The sequence below is a fragment of the Cebus imitator genome, unplaced genomic scaffold, assembly GCF_001604975.1.
Source record: "Cebus imitator isolate Cc_AM_T3 unplaced genomic scaffold, Cebus_imitator-1.0 Scaffold84, whole genome shotgun sequence".
NCBI lineage: Eukaryota > Metazoa > Chordata > Mammalia > Primates > Cebidae > Cebus > Cebus imitator.
The window spans coordinates 6,751,160-6,764,461 of NW_016107399.1; the positions used below are offsets into that span (position 1 = coordinate 6,751,160).

Here is a 13,302-nt window from a genome sequence, read left to right on the forward strand (position 1 = left end):
GTTTTTTAGTTTTCCTTCTAACAGTCAGGCCCCTCTGCTGTAGGACTGCTAGAGGTCCACTCCAGACCCTGCTTGTCTGGAGATCACCTGTGATGGCTGCAGAACAGTAAGGGTTGCTGCCAGTTTCTTCTTCTGTTATCTTTGTCCCAGAAGGATACCCGCCAGATGTCAGCCTGAGCTCTCCTTTATGAGGTGTCTCTTTGGATATACAGGGGTTGGGGAGCTGCTTGAGGAGACAGTTTGTTCCTTATAGGAGCTCAAGTGCTGAGCTGGGAGCTCCGTTGTTCCATTCAGAGCTGCTGGGCAGGTACGTTTAAGTCTGATGCAGCAGAACTCATAACCGCCTTTTTTCCCCTGGTGCTCTGTCCTGGGAAGGTGGGGCTTTATTTATAAGTTCCTGTCATTCTGCTGCCTTTTTTCAGAGATTCCCTGCCCAGCAAGGAGGTAGCCTAGTTACAATCTGCCAGCAGAGGTGTTGCTGAGCTGCCGTGGGCTCTGCCCAGCTGCTGTGTGAACTTCCTTGTGGTTTTGTTTATAGAGGTATAGTTAGAACTGCCTCGGTAATGGCAGTCTGCCTCAGTAATGGTGGACTGCCTCAGTAATGGTGAACTGCCTTAGTAGTAGTGGGCTGCCTTGGTAATGGCAGATGCCCCTTCTCCAACAGAGATGGAGCGTCCTAGGTCCAGCTGCACGTGCTGTGAAACTCTCAATCCACAGTGTTTCAGATTGCTGGTCTTTGCAGGGGTGGGACCCGCCAAGCCAGATCACCTGGCTCCCTGTTTCAGTCCCCTTTTATTCAACTGAGTGAGCAACTCTGTCTCCCAGCCATTCCAGGAGCCAGTTGAAACGGCTTCCTAGATTTGTGTGAGTTTTTGTGTGGAGACCTGCTGTGTAGGCTGAAACAGCCATGCTGGAGACTCATGGTGCTTTTCCGCCCAGGAATCTTCTGGTCTGTGGGCAGTAAAAATTCGTTTGAAAATGCGGTGATCACTCACCCTCTGTGTTTTTGCTGGGAACTGCACTCCAGAGCTGTTTCTATTTGGCCATCTTGGATAGCTCAATACTAACTTTCTTTAAAGATCTTTTAGAAAAATAAATCTGATTGATTTACTGCTGCAATTGTCTGTGTTTGGTTTTTTGGTAAATCCAAGCCCTTTACTAAAATTTGTTGTAGTGTTTAATTTTGCTTCCCAGAAACCTATTGAATGTATCATTATTTTTTTTTTTGAGTAAAAAAAGCTGGGGGGGGCAGATTATATGGACACAAGAGGGTAGAAAGTGTTCATTATGCTTTTTCTAAGTAAGAAGAATTTGTAAATTGGTGGATTAGGAGATTCTAAAAACACTTGCTCATCTTCATTTTTGGAGGCCTTAAAAAATTAGGAAATTTATTACGGCAGGGCTTTTGTACTCTTTCACTTGATGACTTTATCTTTATGCTGGTAGCTACAAAGCTAAAAATGTCCAAGAAGATTTTGAGTAAGTTTCTCATTTCTCAACAGGAAAAAAATAGACAAATATGAGACAGATGATGATATTGTATAAATGAATAAAAATTTTTACTGGCTGAATAATCATGCCCAAAGTTCATGCTTATTCATTAGCATACTTCAGGACGTTTTTGTAGGTACAATTCTACTCGATATTTTAATCAATTACTTGTGTAAAAGTAAGAAAAAAATCTATTTTTTATCAAAATAGTTAAAAATCTTGTGATTCGAGTGCATTAACTATTTTTTAAAGACTATCTTTAAAAAATAAAGACTTTGGGTAACTTTAACCTGAGTCTTGAAAAAATAGTTAATGCACTTGAATCACAAGATTCATTTGAGATGGTCCTCACTTAAAACAGATATTAGATAATGAATGGGTTAGTGGGCTCTTATTTCCAGGAGAAACAAAACCTTCCTGAAGCAACGATCTTTACTAGTTTTAATTTCCACTACACACTAATTTGAATGCCTAAAATTAGGGAGATTAACAATACCAAATACTGGTAAAGATGTAGAGCAACTAGAAATCTTAAACATTGCTGGTGGGAATTAAAATTTATAGAAACCATGTTAAAAGCAGTTTTTCAGCTTCTTACCTGGCTGAAACACAGTCATCATAAAACCAAGAAATTATATTCCTAAGTATTTTTCCAAGAGAAATAAAAATATTTATCTATATAGAGACCTAAACACAAATGTTTGTAGCAGTTTTATTCATAATAATACCAAATGGAAAGAACCTAAATGCCCACAACAGGTTGGTGGGTAGACATTTGTGGTATATGCATAAAATAGAATACTGCATGACAATAAGAAGGATCAAATCACTGATACAGGTGACAACATGGATATATCTCAAAAACATTAGGTTGAGTGTAAAAGATAAAGCAAAGGAGTGCATATATTTAATTCCATTATGTGAGATTCTAGAAAGGAAAAATCTATACGAGTAGAAAGAAGTCCAGCTGGTTGTCAGGCTAGGGGCTGGGGAAATTGATTGTGAAGGTCATAAGAGATCTGTCTGAGCTAATGGGATTTTTCCCTATCAAGGCTGGCATGGGGGTTACATGAGCATACACATTTGTTAAAGCTTATTCAACTGTACTTGTGAAATATGTGCATTTTATTATACGTAAATTATGCCTCAATACAGTTGATTAAAACAGTATAAATCTACAATAAAGTAGACAGACAAATAAAGTATTAGTAGTGGAAACAGAAGCTCCATGAATGCCCTTATGATGAAGAAGAGTTTGAGCTGTAAGAAGTGGAACTAGGAACAGAAGCTGAGCTGCAAAGTAATAAACTGTTGGCATATGTTGATTAATTCAATTAATTGGACATCCACACCAAAAACAAAATTCTCTCTGTGACTTCAGAGAGTATCATATATACAGACATGCTTTTAAGGCCTAAAGAACATTGGCTACCATCTGACAACAAGCATTGATAATCATTATTATCATGTTAGTTATTATATTTGATAACATATATACTTCTCTTGGTGAATAACATTAATGTATCTCTATGATCACATTAAATTTCCTGAAATGTAACATAGTCTTACTGGAAGACAATAATGTCAATACCAAATACAAACTGAGGAAGATTTTTCAATGGAGATAATATGCTTCCATTTCACTTGAATATGAACTATCCTGTCAAGTAAGGTCTTACTGTACACCCAAGAATGACTATTATAAGGAAAAATTAGTATTTAAAAAATTAAAATAGAAAGGATAGATATCAGAGCACGGAATATAAAAGCTAGAACATAATTTAGATAAAACCACAGACTGACCCCTACTGGTTCTGCTAAAATTTTCTCTGCAGAGACAGATGTGTAGTGAGTTCTAGGAGCAAGCCTCAAATAAGAATTATATATCAGACTGTCCAGATGGAGCCTCACCTGTTTGAATAATGAAAAAGTGACATCTACATTTCATTTTAAATTTTAATCAGATACCTGTATAAGAGTAATTTTAAAATATCCTTTTATGCTATTCTTATATATCTTCAATGCTGAGTGACATAGCACCAACATGAGCAAGATGCCAGCTTCTGATTAGCTAATACAGCACTGTTCTTTGGGTTCACTGTGGATCTTGCCATCTCTCAAGTTTCTTTGAGGTTCTAAGCCTTCTTATAACAAAATCAAACACAAGTAAGAAAAACCCCAACATATTTTACTTGCAGTGCAGTTCTATCACGTAGATTTCAGAATAAAACCATTAGTGATGATGAATTTTCCTAATTATGCTTGAGAACCTGGCACACAGTTTTGACAGTGGCTTCATGTTGTGCTGCCCAGTTTAAACTAAAAATTATCCAACTGCTAAACCAAATATACCCAAGATTTGCCAAGAAAAATAATCTATTTTCCTATTTCCTGTGCTTCATCAGGGTACAAAACATAAAATAAGCCAAAATTCCTCCACAGTGGGCTTGCAATCTAAAAGAGACCATTATTTTTTATGCAGAAAGTCAATTTTTTTTTCCAGGACCAGTTTTCTTGCTAACTACATTGAGAATTGAGAAATCAGTGAGAGTCTTCTTGGGAAAAATTGAATTGATGAAGGAATTTGGCTTGAGAAAAGAGAAAGTGGGTTTCTATTGCTGTATACGGCCAGGAGAGAATGGGACTTCTAGACTACATTGTTGAACGTGTGTGAATAACCCCTGGAGAAAGTGACTATTTCTTTTGGTGCTTATCTAAACCAAAGCAAAGTTAATCCATCACTCCTCATTTAAGTACAAAGCTAGGCTAACATGGATGAATTTTTCTGCACTTTCTTTTCAAGGAAAAGAAGATCAAATTAGGAATGATCAATGCAACACTTTTAAAAAGTCTTTTTGTACAAACATATTTCATCCATTAGGGTAATGTTTTCTTCAGGCTTGTCCAGGAATAAATCCCAACCTTCTCCCCTTAAGATCCGAAAGACACAGCTGATTTGTTTTCAGTTGGGGCAATGAAATGTTTAAATGGGAAACACATGTCCATTTGGTCTGGCGAGGACATACTAGGGAGCTTCTTGTTTATGAGGCCCCCATTCAGGAATAATCTGACAGCCACAGAAAGACTAAACAAGCAACGAGCAATTAACTCCTAAAAAATTCCTCTTCCTGGGAAGATAGTGGATTTCAATTCCATGTAGGATACTCATTACCTAATACAAGTTTTAAAAGGTTCTTTATCTCAAAAAGGAGGAAATATTGTTAAAAGCCTCACTTAGTTATTGCCCTTCTCTTTCTTGGAACACGAATCATCTGACCTAACTGCTATATGCAAATGCTCACCATCCCAGATTGTGCCTGTCCTAAGCAGTGTTTCCTCTCGGGTGTTTCTTCCCAGCATTTCTTTTAATATGCTTTGCTAAATCCTACATCCCAAGAAAAATCAGCGGAAAAGTTGGAGAACTGTGAAAAATATTATCTTGTGAGAGAATTAAACTCAATGAATAGCATAGAGAAATTGTTAAGTCAAATGAGTCTCAGAAAGTGGTGCCGCTTGGAGTGGAAGCTTAAGGTTTGTATTTTTGGTACCAGGACAGGAGCATGTAAGAGTGAAGTGGTCACAGTGTATTCAGTCTTGCATATTACTACTCCAGTGGTATAACTGTGTGCTCATGGCCTTGTATGCTGCTAATGGTGAATGAGTCTTGGAAATAAAATTAATATTTGTATGTTTATTTGCATTCAATATTTTATACAAATTCTATGAGTAGTGTTTCAAGAAATAATGGATTTGGGAAACAAAACAAGTTCTTATGTTGGTAATATTGATATGTGACTCTGTATATTCCTGTTATCTTGTTAGATAATCTGAATGTTACATTATTTAAATAATATTAATTATTTAAACAAATAATGTTTAGATATCCATGGTAATGAGTGAAGAGTGTAAAGAATGTGTGAAATGTGGGAAGTAATTTAAGAATAACTTATGACTTTTGAAATTTCTGAGAATTCCTAGAAATTCTCACCACTTGTTCCCTAAATCCCTAAGGTTAACAGCTTTCAGAATCTGGAATGCTAGTCCTATGTGAATTTAGGAAGAAGCTTCATTCTAGAATGGAATACTGGGACCCTGGTGTTAAGTGTCCAAGCAAAGAATGCTGAAAACATTTTGAACTTAGGGACTGGAAGAGTAGAAATAGGCCCTCCTTCAGAAATTTGACCACTAGCTGGCCTTAAGCAAGTCACTTGGCCTCTTGTGGCTCATCTATAATATGGATATACTCATACTTATTGGATTATTGATAATGCCAAATAAGGTTAGAAATTCTAGCCCTTTATGTACTCTAGATAAATACGGAGCACAAATTCAGGCAATAATCTCAAGTGATCCTCGCTAAATTTTGTGTGCCATGTATAAATTTGGAAAGGACAATAACTGGAGTTAATAATAAATGATTAAGTGTTATTTATTACTTATTAATAATAATTATTAAACACACATTTTAAAGCTATCCACAATAATGAATGAAGAGTGTCAAAATTGCTATTAGTACTTCAGGGCTGACTGGAAAATTGGTAGAAATACTTTCATGGACAGTTCCAAGTATGTATTTTGCCCCTGGTAAGGAGTCTTTCTGTGTACAAAATAGGATCAGGAAAGGGTGTGGTGAATGGCTGATGGACTTTGAAACCTGGGATGTTATTGGTTACAACTGGGCTCCAGATTCAGCAGCCTTTCTTTGTTCAATATTGGAAAATCTTTTACCAGCCTTAAAAGAAAACTCAAAGAAAAGATCAGCCAGAACAGAAAATCAAAAGTCAGGTGTGGCCCAAGAATGCTACTGCATTCTTTTTTATTATTATTATTTATTATACTTTAAGTTCTTGTGGTCGTTAGGATACCATAATCATCTAGTTTTCCACTGTTTCCAAATTTCTGTTGTTGAAGTACCATTTTACACTTTCTGCAACATCTGCATAACACCTGTATTCTTACTTAGCATTTTTCTTTAATCTGGCCCATTTTTAAACTTAACTTCATCCCAAACAGTAATAAATCTGAAATTATTGATTGATGTGCAAATTATATTTCTCTAAGACACATTTACATAACTATTACATATATCATAACATATTGATACATAACTATAACACTAAGCAAATGTCCATCTGTGTACCATCAAAAACCATCTCATTAACTACTGGACCACACTTTGGGAAGACTCAGAGGCCATTTTCTCTGAGTTTACTAACAAAGCTTAAAGGAAAGTCATCTTAAGTTAGTAAGGGAAGCAAACCTGGACAGTCTCACAGGACCCTGCACTCAGAAAGGCCTCATGCCTGCTTTAATGCTGTATTAGTCTGTTCTTACATTGCTATAAAGAACTACCTGAGACTGGCTAATTTATAAAGAAAAGAGGTTTAATTGACTTGCAGTTCTGTGGGCTGTACAGGCTTCTGCTTCTGGTGGGGGAGCCTCAGGAAGCTTACAATCATGGTAAATGGTAAAGAAAAAGCAGGCATCGTCTTCACATGGCCAGAGCAGGAGAAAGTTAGAGAAAAGGGAGGTATTACACACTTTCAACTCTCATGAGACAACTCTGTCATGAGAACAACAAGGGGAAGCCTATGCCCATGATTCAATCACCTCTCACTAGGTCCCTCCTAAAACACTGTGAATTACAATTTGACATGAGATGTGGTTGGGGACACACAGCCAAACAATATCAAATGTTCTGCTTCCACTTCTTGAAATTTTCAATTATTTGTTAATAAAAGATCGCACATTTTTTTCACCAGGTCTTGCAAATTATAGATCTGGTCCTGAAGAGGTAACGGCATATAAAAGGTATGGCACAAGAACATGGCTCAGCTGTAATACTGAAATTTGTTTTACACCAACAGCTCCTTTAGAGTGAATCATTAAATGGTCATTAGAAAAACTACCACCCCAAAGCTATACAACACATCCATGGAGGATAAAAACGAAATATTAGGTATTTTTTACCCAATATTAAAGCTTATAGTCAGGTTGAGGAGATAACACTGATATTCATTAAGCAATTAGAGATTCTATCATTAAGAGCTAGATTGTATGTTGTGGGTAATAATTATAATAGTAGTTTAGGAAAGAAAGACACCTTTGAGGACAGGAGCAGTGGGAGAAGATGTGAAAGGAAGGATTTGAGCCATTTGACAGCTCACATATCTATTTTTAGAAATGTCTCTACTAAGCGTGTTACGTAAAACCCTTCAGAGCCTAGTGCCAACCTCTCTCTCCAGCTTCATCTTTGACCAGTCTCCTCAAATATAGAACTGTGCCTAACATTTACCAAACTCAGGTCAAGAGTGTCCACGGAAGCTCACACACCAGGTATTTAGATATTTAAAAGTTATAAGCAAGGCAACAAACAGTTAAATAAAACTCATCATACTATTCTATGTTAGTTATCCTATATTTACAGCAGTCTAAAAGGCTAGGTATAAGTTTAGAATTCCCGAACTTCTAGGAGCTCTACTATTGAACATGGTGGGGCAGGAATAGCTGGCTCTCAGCATCAGTGCTACAGTCTGCTAGCCCTTCTCTTTCTATGTGTGGTTCCAGCCTTCAGTGTGAGAGGCTTCATATACACCATGTGAACTCCAGCTCACACATCCAAGCTCATCCATAGCTCCAGAAATAGCTGTCCATCTCAGTGTAGGGGTGCCCACATCAGCAGAATGATCTGCCTTTAGATGGATGAACTTTGGGCAAAGTCTGTGCAGATCCTTAATTGGGTTTGGGGGCTATGTGGGCAGGGAATTCTGGAAACCAAACTGTGGTCTGCAAAGGCTGAAGGGCTAGCTCTGGGTGAGCCAGTTCTCTTGCCCATGGACAACTTCTTAGAAAGCATGTAGCTGAAGGAAGGCTGAAATCTGGCTCCCTAACACACAGGACCCAGGACAGATATTGCCAGTATTTCCTGTATTCTACCCTCTCCCAGTTTCTCCTTTTCCCTAAAAAGTGTTTTTGAGTATCTCTTCATCTTTGCATACAGTGCTGCACTCCCTCATTCCTTCTGACTTTCTTTTTTGTGTAAAACACTCATGCCTACTCTGTTTGAATAAGACCTTGTTCAAATGCCTTTGATCTTTGAAGCTTTGCAAACTTTCTTAGGTAGAGGTAGTTCATTTCTGCTTTGCAGTCCCTTGGCATTTTGTTTATATCTCTGTGATGGCCTTTGTTACTCTTCATTGGAATCACTGTCTTTCCCACTACACCATGACTGCTTTATGCATGTTTGGTCTCTTGTACCAAAAGAGTGATTGGTGACCCATAGCATTCACTCTTATAAACATATCTACTGAGGGAATCAATTAATTAAATATACTCTTGTGGCCCCAAATATGCCACGATATGTAAAAGTTTATTTATCTTGAGGCATTACTTGTCTCTAAGAGTAGACGTAAGCATCTACATGACACTGTCCTAGTGGGAACTGGAAACACTCAGCCCATCCAGATGTTTGGTGTCATGTGGATAAATCTCCAGATGATTGACTGAATTTTTCAGTTTTCATTGGAATGATTGGCATTGTATATATATGGCCTTGTGTTATCAGCCCTGCACTAGCGCCACACTGGGTTCAAAAAGTTACTGTTACGGACCCACATGCTTAGTGAGCTGTTAATGGGACACACCATTCTTCATCATATGCTACTCATGTGAAAGCTGACAAGTTTGGTGCCAAAGGTGATTTCAGTCCATCAGTCCTCGTTGTCATTATCAACTAGCATGTATTAAGCATTCACATGTGCAAAGCACATTTTCAAATGAAAGACATCATGATAAACATTAGCTGATGAGAGGATTTTTTTTCTTAAGCTGTGGAATCAACTTTCTGGCTGCCTACTAAGTTATTTTATAAGAATTTGCCCAGGCCACGCACAGTGGCTCATGCCTGTAATGCCAGCATTTTAGGAGGTCGAGGTGGGCTTATGAGGCAGGAAAATCACGAGGTCAGGAGTTCAAGACCAGCCTGGCCAACATGGTGAAACCCCGTCTCTACTAAAAATATTTTAAAAATTAGCTGATAATGGTGGCACGTGCCTGAAATCCCAACTACTCAGGAGGCTGAGGCAGGAAAATTGTTTGAACCAGGACCCAGGAGGCAGAGGTTGCAGTGAGCCGAGATTGCACCACTGCATTCCAGCCTGGGCTACAGAGCGAGATTCTGTCTCAAAAAAAAAAAAAAAAAAAAAAAAAAGAATTTGCCTAAAGAGAGCTCAAAGCATGTAGTACATTTTGATGATTAAAATCTCACTCATCATGTAAATTCTGGTTCCCTAGTTTCTCACCCTTGGTTATGCCCTTGCTCTTTATCCCAAACTCTTGTTTATTGGGTGTGCATTTTGTAGACACACTCTGCCACTTAGCTTAAGAGCTAAGGTGCAGTGAAAACACAATATACTGAGAATCAGAAGCCTGAGTTCTACCTTGCCTCTGTCATTTGTTTATTTGATGAAAATTATTTAACTTACCAGACACTGATTTCCTGATTTGTAATTCTCAATACCTGCCTTACAGATTTGCTGTGAGGCTGAATAAAATAATGTATGAGAAAGTACTCTGAAAACTCCCAAGTAATACTAAAATATTATGGATTATTGTTATTTGACATTTGATTTGAGGTGTTGCCTCTCTTCTAATACAATCTTAGATGGAGTATAAGGAATTGTCCTTATACTCCATCTAAGGGGGGTCCAGATGTAACAACAAAATAGTGAAAAATCAATAAAAGTTAACAAGCAGTAATAATGATGCTTGCGATGTGGAAAAAACAAAGATAATGTTTTAAGCAATGATAGAAAATTTCAGGCCTGAAATTTTCCACAGGTGTCCAAGAGATCACAGGACTCTTGCAAATCCAAGGCTCAGTGTGCTCCTTCTGTTGCACTGCCCTTTCCCAGAGAGAGTGTTCCCTTAAGGTGTTATAAAGTGAGACCTAATTTTTCGTGTGCTTTTATGTGGTTCTCATGATGATGGAAGAGCTGGAGAGCATCGAAGAAGTGTCTCAGGGTGGTGTGTGCAAGTGATTCTGTCCTGATGGGGGCCTGTGGGGCCAAGCATTGCTATCCCATGTGGGGCTGTAATGAAAGGTACCCAACCAACAAATATGGAATTATCTCTCTTCCTGGAAGCAATGGCATGGGCAAATGTGCCCTCGTGGCTTTTTCTGGAAAAAAAAAAAAAGTCTGGCCAACCGTTTTCAACAGCTGCTGGAGAAATTTAATAACACAAACACTTAAAAAGCCCCACTTAAAGGGTAAAATATAAGCACCTGTTATAGAATCAACAGAGTAGTCAGAAAAGATATTCCTTAGATGAGAAACTAGTCAAAAGAAAGGCCAGAATGCTAAAAAGAAGTTGTTTTAATTGCACAACAGTACCACATGGTGGCTCTGGAAAGAACTGCACTGAGTATAAAACATCTAAAACCAATTTTCTCCCATGCAGGGCCTTTCTTCAAGGCGTTGTGTGAATTTCACAAAAACACGCACAGCTAAAAACAGAAAATTTTGCTGAATATTAGGAAAAGTTTTGTAAATATTTCAAAGTAGTATTTTAAATGGTCATATTTTATGGATCCTTCTCTGATGGTTTCCCAGGCAGATAGACATCTTACGATTCGCAGGCAGCCCTGGACAACACAGCACTCTGTGTTGCATGGTAATCGACCAGATTACTTGTCTTTTTCATCTAAAAGGTAGTAACTTTCTTAAGGACTGAGCTCTGTGTTTTATCTCTGAAAAGCAGGCTATTATAGTGGAAAGAGCCGGCGTTCCCGTGATGGCAGTGTTTCTGCACTCACTCTTCCAGAGTTAACTATATGATCATAAGAAAATTACTGACTTACTATACTCATTTTCCTAATCTGCAAATGGTTAAAAATTGCTACTTTTTCAAAGAATCATTGCAAGGAAGATAAGTTCATGGGCGAATGATGCCTAGTATACAGCAGGTAATTATTATCTGTTGTTGAATATTTAAATATAAGGTGCAACTAAAAAACATCTGCTTGTGTTTTTTATTTTGATAGCTGTGGATCTTTTAAAAACTCAATGAAAAATAAGTATTAAAATAAAATGATCTTTTTATACATACTTTGTTCTTTCCTTTAATCTTCTCTTTTACCATCTTTTCAGGAAGCCCTCATTGGATTATGCTTATGTAATTTTCCTAGCCTGTCTCTTTAATCTCTCCTACTACATGTAACAACATGCTCATAGCTTGGTGACTCGCAAATATTCCCTCGGCCTACAAATTCACTAACATAATCTTTTTTTCTCCATTTTACTATCAAAATTTCCATGTTCCTCACATAGGTTCTCACATTGCTTCACTGTAAAATACTACAAACTTGCAAAGCTTGTTTATTACCCATTTTGCTACAGGAACCAAACCTACTCTTGAAGCTCTTCCAGTGACTTTCTAATTGCCCAAATTCATGGACTTTTATAATATTATCTTATTTTTTAACATTGGAAGGAGTAAAAGTTCTATGTTCTAGATCCAGAGCCATAGTTTATTAATTTTATAATATTAACCAAATCTCTCTAAAACTCTGTGGACCTTAACTTCTAAATGCGTGCATTTTGCAAACTTGTGAGAATAAAATGAGACAGACTCTAGGAGAGTTCTTTGGAAATTGTGAATTATTGTACTCATATTAAAAATTATTACCCTTAGTACTATTATCAAAGGCATAAGATTAAACAGAAACAAATTGTGTGCTCTAGAAGACGCCACAGTCTACTGTTGAAGGAAGATCTATGCAAAATAATTTTAAAATAGTCTGATGAATGCCAAAAAAAAAAAAAAACAGTATAAATTTTTTTTAGAAAACATGGGACACAGTGACTATGTTGTGACAGATGAGGAGTAGGCATTTGATTACCATCTGTGGAATTGATGAGGGAGTGACATTGATGTAGAGACATCTTTGAGTACAATCTAAAAGATTAATTACAACAGTGGTAGGAAGAAGATGCCAGGTAAATATCCTGGTAGGATATGTGTGGTACAGTGAAAAGTAGCCAAGAGCCATATTGCTTCGGGAATGTATATCATTATTACATCGTGCTCATTTCTGGCAAATAAAGTTCCGGAATGGCAACAAAGACAATTGTATATAGATATTTCTTTAGTCTCTCCCAGATTATGTTTTAGGGATAATTCACCTTTCTTCCAGCTTCCTTCAGGACAGTCTTAGCTGGGAACAATTTTGCCCCCCAGGAAACACTTGGCAACACCTGGAGACATTTTTGGTTGTCGAAACTAGGGGACTGCTACTGGCCTCTGGTGAATAGAGGTCGGGGATACTGCTAGGTACCTTTCAGTGCACAGGCAGCCCCACAAAACATGAAATTATTCGACCCAAATGTCAATCCTGATGAGGTTGAGAAATTCTGCTCTGGAAAAATCACTTCCCTTTACTCCACTGCTGTTAGGGACACTTTGGACATCATTTGCTTTAATTATCTTACCTCCTCAGTTTATTATTTTATATGTCAATATCTGATAACCCTTCACATTATTATTTTGTATTTCCTTTTCTCAGATAGGTAATGTGGCTTCTGTTTCCTTCTAGGCTCTTTTGACGAAGCTAGAGCCAGAGACTGAAGATGAGTTTTCATGAAGGTTTAGTGAGGCATTGCATTAGAGGAGTTTGCAGTGGAGTGGAAATCACACAAGCAGCATAGCTTTGTCCTTACAGTAATTTAACCATTATTAAACCCTGCTTACCCATTCCATGAGCCCTAGAAATCCAAAGACTTCTTCAAGACTCCTGCAAATTTCTTGGCAGAA

General features: G+C 37.6%; 1 long non-coding RNA gene across 1 annotated transcript in view; it reads right to left on the reverse strand.

The window, feature by feature from the left end:
* The window catches only part of LOC119472072, a 218,865-nt gene that overhangs the window by 60,571 nt on the left and 144,992 nt on the right, over positions 1-13,302 (reverse strand). The window lies entirely within an intron of this gene.